This window comes from Lepidochelys kempii, chromosome 14 (genome assembly GCF_965140285.1).
Source record: "Lepidochelys kempii isolate rLepKem1 chromosome 14, rLepKem1.hap1, whole genome shotgun sequence".
Taxonomy (NCBI): Eukaryota; Metazoa; Chordata; order Testudines; family Cheloniidae; genus Lepidochelys; species Lepidochelys kempii.
Genome location: NC_136393.1, coordinates 3,925,236 through 3,933,514, shown reverse-complemented (window position 1 = coordinate 3,933,514; position 8,279 = coordinate 3,925,236).

Here is an 8,279-nt window from a genome sequence, read left to right as displayed (position 1 = left end):
AAGTGTCCGTGCAGGCAAATGCAGCAAAAGCTGATTTGCACCCCGCAGGAGCTCACGTGTAGCCTTGGATGCGGACTGCAGTGCTGTAGTGTAGACACTTTCTACATCAGTGGCAAGGGTTTTTTCTGTCGCTATTGTTAGCCCACCTCTCTGCGAGGCAGTAGCTAGGTGGACAGAGGAATTCTTCCACCAACCGAGCTGAGTCTACACCGGGGCTTAGGTTGATCTAACTAGTGCTCAGGGCCTGAGCAGCAGAGCTAGTTCCATCTAACTTGTAAGTGTAGCCCAGGTCCGGGCGCAGAGAAGTTAAGTGGCTTGCCTGTGGCCATACAGCAAGTCACTGGCGGGGATCAGAACGCTCTCAGACCTGTGCTCTGTCCTTTAAGTCAGTTGCCTCTCAGACATTAGCATTGTCCCCTGAGACAGCAAAAGGAATTCTTTCATTTTCACCCAGACGGCAGCCACTGGAGGTTTGCAAAAGCAAACTCAGTTTAATGTAAAAAGAAAAGCAGGACTTGTGGCACCTTAGAGACTAACCAATTTATCTGAGCATGAGCTTTCGTGAGCTACAGCTCACTTCATCGGATGCATACCGTGGAAACTGCAGAAGACATTATATACACAGAGACCATGAAACAATACCTCCTCCCACCCCACTCTCCTGCTGGTAATAGCTTATCTAAAGTGATCACTCTCCTTACAATGTGCATGATAATCAAGGTGGGCCATTTCCAGCACAAATCCAGGTTTTCTCACTCCCCCACCCCCGTACACACACAAACTCACTCTCCTGCTGGTAACAGCCCATCCAAAGTGACCACTCTCCCGATGAAGTGAGCTGTCGCTCACGAAAGCTTCTGCTCAAATAAATTGGTTAGTCTCTAAGGTGCCACAAGTCCTCCTTTTCTTTTGCGAATACAGACTAACACGGCTGCTACTCTGAAATCAGTTTAATGTCTCATCTACTAGATCCATGTATTACTGATGGTGGCTCCTCTGCCTCTGGGGAACCAGCTCGTTATTACTGAGCCATCCCGTTTTTCATATGGGCGCGGGAACAAAGCATTGCACAAACGGAGCGTGGCTGGGATTTGCAGACAAAGAACCCATCAGACCGCATGGCCCACAGGATACACACCTGCCTTGAGGCTGTTCTTGGCTGGGTGCTGCATGTAGTGAGTGCCTATGGCGAAGGGTCCAGCATTCGCAAAGCACTTTGCAAAGGAGGGATATATACTATTATCCCCATTTTACAGCTGAGGAGACTGAGGCAGAGGAAAGCTGAAGTGACTTGCCCAAGGGGAAAGGCTGAGCCAGTGGCAGAGCTAGGACTGGACCCCACCTTGGCTAAATGCTAGCCAGGGGTTCTACCCACTACCCCAAGCTGGTTCCCTAGCCATTGGCTGATAAATAACCATTTGTATACACAATGCTAACTACATTTAACTCTACCCCGCAGCCCAACACTGCTGCATCGCAGGGGGCTGGCAGGAGAGCGTGTTCGCGTGAGACAGCCCAGTCAGGAGGAATTAGAATCAATCGCCGGAGCTGGGCTGGTGGGGAGATGGCTGACATTAGGCTGCAGCCGGAGGGGCTGCCGGACTTTGCAGAAGGGCGACACGCAGGCACCCACTGACCTCGAAAACCTGCCAGTCAGCATCGGGCCCTCCCAACCTGCCCCAGCTCTGCTCTGGCTCCAGGCTGCACAGAGCCTCCTGGACCCAGCCTGCGGGGTTTGTCCATGGTCACTGGTGTTTCCAGGCTCAGGAGCAGGGGTGTGGGTGGGGCGAGCTGAATCAATAACAACCCCTCCCCCGCCCCAAAGTCCGTTGCTGGGTTTCTTCCATGGCTTCTCAGAACACTCTTCAAAGAAGCGGCCAGAAACCAATGAAACAGCCCTCGCTCACAAGGCCAAAGATAATGTGCCAGCCCATGACAGCAGCCGCTGCCCCGCCATTCCTCCAGGAACTGTAATTGAGCGTGCAAGACGATGGCATGCCAGGCTTGTCTTACTAGATCGTCTTCAGGGGCACAGGAGACCCTTTCAGAACAGCACAGCCTGAGAGAGGTGGCTTCCCATCATGCCCTCCTGGGAAAACCAGAACGAACCAGGTTTGGTTTACATATGAGCATAAGCGTTGTCAGACTAGATCAGCCCCTTGGGCCATCTAGCTCAGCAGCCTGGCTCACCACCAGGGACCAGATGCTCCAGGGGAAGGTTCAAGGAACCCTGCAGGAGGCAGATGTGGGATAATCTGGCTCCCCATGAAGTCCTCAGCCTAATCCGTAATGGAGATGGGTTTAAACCCTGGAACATGAGGGGCTTTTAATCTCCCTTCTAACACTCTTTTGTTCACATGCACCATTACAACTCTGGCTGTCCTTGTTATCCACACGAATGTCCAATCCGTCTTTGACGCTTTGCTAAATTCTTGGCCTCAATGACATCCTGTGGCAGAGAGTTCCACAGGCTAATCACATGCTGGGCCAAAAGCAGTTCCTGTGCCTAGTTTTGAATTTGCCACTTTTTGAGTTCATTGCTTGTCCCCTGCTCCCTTCCCCGCCTGGGTGGGCTTTTCTTGTTTAGTCTTTGAAATGGGGGAGTGAATTCCATGGTGGTGGTGACGGACGAGTGGTGATGGTTTCAAAGCTTTGTTGGGGCACCTCCCTGCTCGTCACACCCGAGGAAAAGTATCCAAGCTCCAGGGAATGATGTACGGACTCAGTCACGTGGGTAACTATCAACAGCCCTTCAGATATTACCACATGTGACTAATTAAAAACTGGTTTCAGAGTAGCCGCCGTGTTAGTCTGTATTCGCAAAAAGAAAAGGAGGACTTGGGGCACCTTAGAGACTAACCAATTTATTTGAGCCTAAGCTTCTGTGAGCTACAGCTCACTTCATCGGATGCATCAAGTGAGCTGTAGCTCACGAAAGCTTAGGCTCAAATAAATTGGTTAGTCTCTAAGGTGTCACAAGTCCTCCTTTTCTTTTTAATTAAAAGCTGTTCAAGGATTGAGGGCAGATCAATGGATTTAACCCTGCTGGCTGGGACGGCAGTTTAGAGGATGTCCCTTTGTTGTGTGTGGGTGTGTGTGGGCACTGGAATGATGTGCGCATGCTGGACTCAGAGAAGCCTCACCCATCCCTGCCTTCACCGGTAGCATGAAGCAACGGGTCTGACTGTGATGCCAGGATGCAAACTCAGCCACCTAAATTGCATATAGAGTCACATGCCTGCCGAGACACTGAGCTGGCTCCAATGTCTGCTCTGGGGGGATGAGTGTGGGTGGCCGGAGAAGGAGGGCAGGGGTCTGAAAGCTACAGTCCGGTGTTGTGTGAGGACCAGGCTCCTTCAGGGGCGCAGCCTAGCGGGGAGCTGACTAAATAGCCCGTGAGCAGCGGAGGGCAAAGCAGAGGGGGCCGGGCAGCAGTGGGCTTTACCCAGGTCCCACTCTGCGAACTGCAGGGTTGGTCACAGCTATACGTGGCCTGGCAGCTCCAGCCAGCCGGGGTGGCATTCTGACGGGGGGCACGAGCTGGGACTACTGGAACCCCGGTGGAAAAGCCTTGGGGCTAAGCCCACAGGCGGGTTGCTCAGAAAACGGGAGGGATGGCGCAAACCGAGTCTGACTTACACGTGGAGGGCCCCTCCCGCAGCTACACGTCCACCCTGCGTGTCACTCATTGGGTTCGATTCCCAGCTCGCCGGGTTCCCTTTAGGCCTTAAAGTGGCTGTGACCATCCTCATGAGAGTCTCCCCTGCCCCCTGGTGCTGGGGGCTTCCCCAGGTGGTGAAGGGCATGCATTAGGGCCCTGCTTCTCCCCCGTGGCGCAGGGGACAGACTGGGGCCATCTCGGGTGTGGCCAGACTGCACTGCCCTATGGCTCGTCTCTGATTCCCAGGGGATCTTGGGCAGCAGAGGCTGAGCGTACGTTAGAGCAGCCCTGAAACGGCTCTAAGTTACAGCCGGGTGAGGCTGGTCCCCAAACAGAGGGACCCGAGCCACCTCTGTCCACATCCTCAAGGGGAGGACAAGCCTCACTGAGAATCACGGCCCTTGTCGTACACTGACCTGTTCAGATTGCCAAGCTACATTCACCCCCTCCTAGCGCCGGGCAGGAATTGCACTGTTTGCCTCCCACAAAAGCAAAACTAGTGCAAGGGATTCTGCTTGCACTCAAGGGGCGCTGACCTGTAACTCTTGCCCACACTGGTGTGACTGCAGGATGTGGTCTCAGGGAGCTGTTTGCTTTGGGCAGCCTGTAGAGAAGCAGCTTAGGATATTTGGTGCTGCCTGGCATTGAGGGCGTAACCTGCATGGAAGGGGCTGATCCCTGTACCGGGGGACACGCCCCACCCTTGCTGTTGTATTCACGGCACAAGGCTCCGGCCTTTGAGATAGTCACTTGCACCAAAGCCAAGTTCTGCTCTTGGAAACTTGCAAATGTCACCAAGAATTCACGGCGGGCCTCCAGCAGCGGGAGCCGCTGCAGGGCCCAGTCCCACGGGCTCTGAAGACTGGGTCACGCCTGTCATGGCTGGCAGGGTGCTGGGGCTCCAACGCAGGGCTGGAGGGAGCTATCGGAGGTTCCTCCTGACGCGATGTGACGTGACGTGGTCGGTGGCGCAGGGCGGGAGGCTCGAAGGAACACGCATCCTCCTCAGATCTGGTACAGCAGGGCAACACCAGGCAGGAGATAACGTCACTGCTCCTTAGCCGCCGTAGGAGACCTTGGCTTCACATCCCCCCCGTGAAGGATGGCATTGTGAGACAGAGCAGCCCCCTTGCTCTGGGGAGTGCCAGCTCAAGGTCTAATCATAGAATCATAGAATCATAGAATATCAGGGTTGGAAGGGACCCCAGAAGGTCATCTAGTCCAACCCCCTGCTCAAAGCAGGACCAATTCCCAGTTAAATCATCCCAGCCAGGGCTTTGTCAAGCCTGACCTTAAAAACCTCTAAGGAAGGAGATTCTACCACCTCCCTAGGTAACGCATTCCAGTGTTTCACCACCCTCTTAGTGAAAAAGTTTTTCCTAATATCCAATCTAAACCTCCCCCACTGCAATTTGAGACCATTACTCCTCGTTCTGTCATCTGCTACCATTGAGAACAGTCTAGAGCCATCCTCTTTGGAACCCCCTTTCAGGTAGTTGAAAGCAGCTATCAAATCCCCCCTCATTCTTCTCTTCTGCAGGCTAAACAATCCCAGCTCCCTCAGCCTCTCCTCATAACTCATGTGTTCCAGTCCCCTAATCATTTTTGTTGCCCTTCGCTGGACTCTCTCCAATTTATCCACATCCTTCTTGAAGTGTGGGGCCCAAAACTGGACACAGTACTCCAGATGAGGCCTCACCAATGTCGAATAGAGGGGAACGATCACGTCCCTCGATCTGCTCGCTATGCCCCTACTTATACATCCCAAAATGCCATTGGCCTTCTTGGCAACAAGGGCACACTGCTGACTCATATCCAGCTTCTCGTCCACTGTCACCCCTAGGTCCTTTTCCGCAGAACTGCTGCCTAGCCATTCGGTCCCTAGTCTGTAGCTGTGCATTGGGTTCTTCCGTCCTAAGTGCAGGACCCTGCACTTATCCTTATTGAACCTCATCAGATTTCTTTTGGCCCAATCCTCCAATTTGTCTAGGTCCTTCTGTATACTATCCCTCCCCTCCAGCGTATCTACCACTCCTCCCAGTTTAGTATCATCCGCAAATTTGCTGAGAGTGCAATCCACACCATCCTCCAGATCATTTATGAAGATATTGAACAAAACCGGCCCCAGGACCGACCCTTGGGGCTCTCCACTTGATACCGACTGCCAACTAGACATGGAGCCATTGATCACTACCCGTTGAGCCCGACAATCTAGCCAGCTTTCTACCCACCTTATAGTGCAATGTGGTTCCTGATGTGGGTTCCTTTGTCCAGGCTGCTTCCCGGAGGCCCACTGGGGCCAGGGGCCAAACTATATCAGGGCAGCCCTGGGACAAGTGACCCCGCCCTGGGTTCTGCACCAGTGCAGGGATGCATCGCACCGAATCTAAAGCATCCCTGGGAATCTCAACGCCCTTTATCAACTGCCTCGTGGCAGAGCAGTAACCGTTGGGGTCCTGGCCCGCGGGAGTTTTGCCGCTGGCCTCAGTGGGACGCGGGTTTGGCTGCCAGTCCGGAAGAAAGGCTGGGGTTGAGGTTTGCATGCATGGAGCATCGGTTCTACCTACCGCAGAACTGGGCAGGACAATGCACACAGGGCGGTCCCAGCCAGAATGTTACAGGGCAAGCGGCTGTTTGGTGCCGTCTGTGCAGGTGCTCTCCAGCCCAGTTGCCAAGACAGGGCGGATGGCCTGGGAAATAGCCCCTGGGCGGGCCAGGACAGCCCGGGGGCAATTAAAGCAGCCTGGAGGTGTCAAGCCACTTTTGACCCACCCGGCTTTGCAGTGAGCACAGCTCAGCCAGAGCAGAGGATCCTGCTGCCTGGGATCTGGGTGACTGGTTCACAAGCCCTGAGTGCTGCGGGAAGGGGAGCCATGGCCTTTTCCTTAGTGGTGCGAGGGCTGACCTCTTGGCACTGGGTAAGGTAGCAGCAGGGGGCCGGGGCTCTGGTCTGCCAGGATGGCTCCCTTCCCCAGAGCTCTGCCTGCAGAATTGCTCCTCTTCCCATCTTGTCTGGTTTGCAAACTGCTGATAAGCGACTGTGTTTTGCCCTTGGGAGAAGCTCAAGTCATAACAGTGCAAAACTCTGGAGGCCTGTCAAGGCCCATTTGGTCCCCACGCTGATCCAAGGAGACAGCTCGCTCTCCCCTGTTACTCCTTGGTACACATGGGCTGTTGAGTGTGTCTGCAAAGCCCAGTGCCTGGCAGCCAATGCCAAGGCAAGTGACATGATAAGACACGTCCTGGTGAATTCACGGTGGCCGTGTGGGGGTTGTATGGGGGGGCAGTTGTATAAACCTTGCTCCCCCCCCAGCCGCCTTCCTGTTTCTCAGCAGCCCTGGGTGCAGCAGGCACCCCCTCCAGCGTGCAGTGCTTGCATGGGCATGGGGGGGGGGTCCTGTCTCAGTGTCAGACACGGGGCACCAGCAATCAGCCCATCACCTGGTGTAGAAGAAGGGTCAAAACAAACCCTGCCGTCGCCGGTTGCACCTGAGCAGGTGGGGAAGCATTTTGAGGACAGATGGAGCCGCTGGGCCTCACGCTTACGGGACGCCACTCCATGGCTGCTCACCGGGCCAAAGCCAGCAGGAGCCCGTCCATTGAGCACCCAGGGCTCTGCATCGGGCCTGCCCCTGCCTGTCAGCACCCACCCGGGACGAGTCACTCTCGTGGCTAGAAGAAAAGGAGGACGTGTGGCACCTTAGAGACGAACCAATTTATTTGAGCATGAGCTTTCGATGTATCCGATGAAGTGAGCTGTGGCTCACGAAAGCTTCTGCTCAAATAAATTGGTTCGTCTCTAAGGTGCCACAAGTCCTCCTGTTCTTTTTGCGAATACAGACTAACACGGCTGCTCCTCTGAAACCTCTCATTGCTAAGTACAGCTACTGCCAGCCGGGAGCCCCAGGAGCAGCTTTTGGTCATTCCTGGGCATGGTGCTGGAGAAACCAACAGCAATTCCTTCCTTCAGCCAAGTGCCGAGCAATCCCCCGCCCTCAGCTCCGGCAGCTCAAATCACCGAGCCGAGGTGGACACAGCCCCGATTCCTTCTGAGCCAGGTGGACGGGCACTGCCTCACACCCCACCCCGCAACGCAGGCCCCGGGGTGGAGTCGGGGAACCTCGCGCTTTCATTCTGAGTACACGGCCTTTCGGCTGGAGCTTGGCCTTCCACATCCACTAGTGAGTTCGCAGTCCCACGACGGGCACCAGCCAAAGGTGAACTAACACCAGCCACTTAGGGTTAAATAAAAGATAAAGCTTCCTGGTGGAGGGGTTGGACGGACACTAAAGCCAGTGCTGACGGTGACCCGGGGGTCACAACGCCTTTGTGCAGAAAGCCTCTCTGTATCCGGCTGAGCTGAGGCCGTTGCTCGCTGCCTTGGGACAGCACCACTGCTAAGCACTCACACGGACTTATGCTCCAGTCAATGATACAATTCTGCGTGTGTGGGTGGATGCAGATACACTATAAACACAATCTGGACCAACCGGGACTTTCTGTCAGGTTTTCCCCTCGCCCTGTACTTTCCCAGAGGTCGTCAGCACCAGCAAAGAGCGAAATTCAACACAGAGGAACCACTGCTGAGCCAGTCCTGCTAGCGGCAATGAGCTGCCTG